This window comes from Eurypyga helias, unplaced genomic scaffold (assembly GCF_000690775.1).
Source record: "Eurypyga helias isolate BGI_N326 unplaced genomic scaffold, ASM69077v1 scaffold30841, whole genome shotgun sequence".
Taxonomy (NCBI): domain Eukaryota; kingdom Metazoa; phylum Chordata; class Aves; order Eurypygiformes; family Eurypygidae; genus Eurypyga; species Eurypyga helias.
The window spans coordinates 3,227-3,549 of record NW_010229409.1 but is presented as its reverse complement, the minus strand read 5'-3'; positions in this window follow the sequence as shown (position 1 = coordinate 3,549).

Genomic DNA, 323 nt, shown 5'->3' with positions numbered 1-323 from the left:
GACACCCCGGCCAGAGCACGGCCCTCCGCTCCCCAGCGCCGATCCCCGACACAGCCGGGGCCTCGCAGCCAGTGATGGAAGAGGAGTTAGAGCCCCGTGACTGTAAGACTTGCACAACTTCCTGGCTCGTGTGATAGGGCGTTGCTTGTGCTTTGCAGAGCAAATCACAACTTGGGCCGACTCCCCGGCCTTTGGGTGCCCTCTCTTTCCCAGGCCTGGCAGTATATTTCCGACTTATTCTTTATTCCAGGCATGAACGGGCAAAGCTCGGGCACAGCTCTCCTGTGGCAGGGGCAGCCCACCCAGCCGCCGCCCTCCACCTC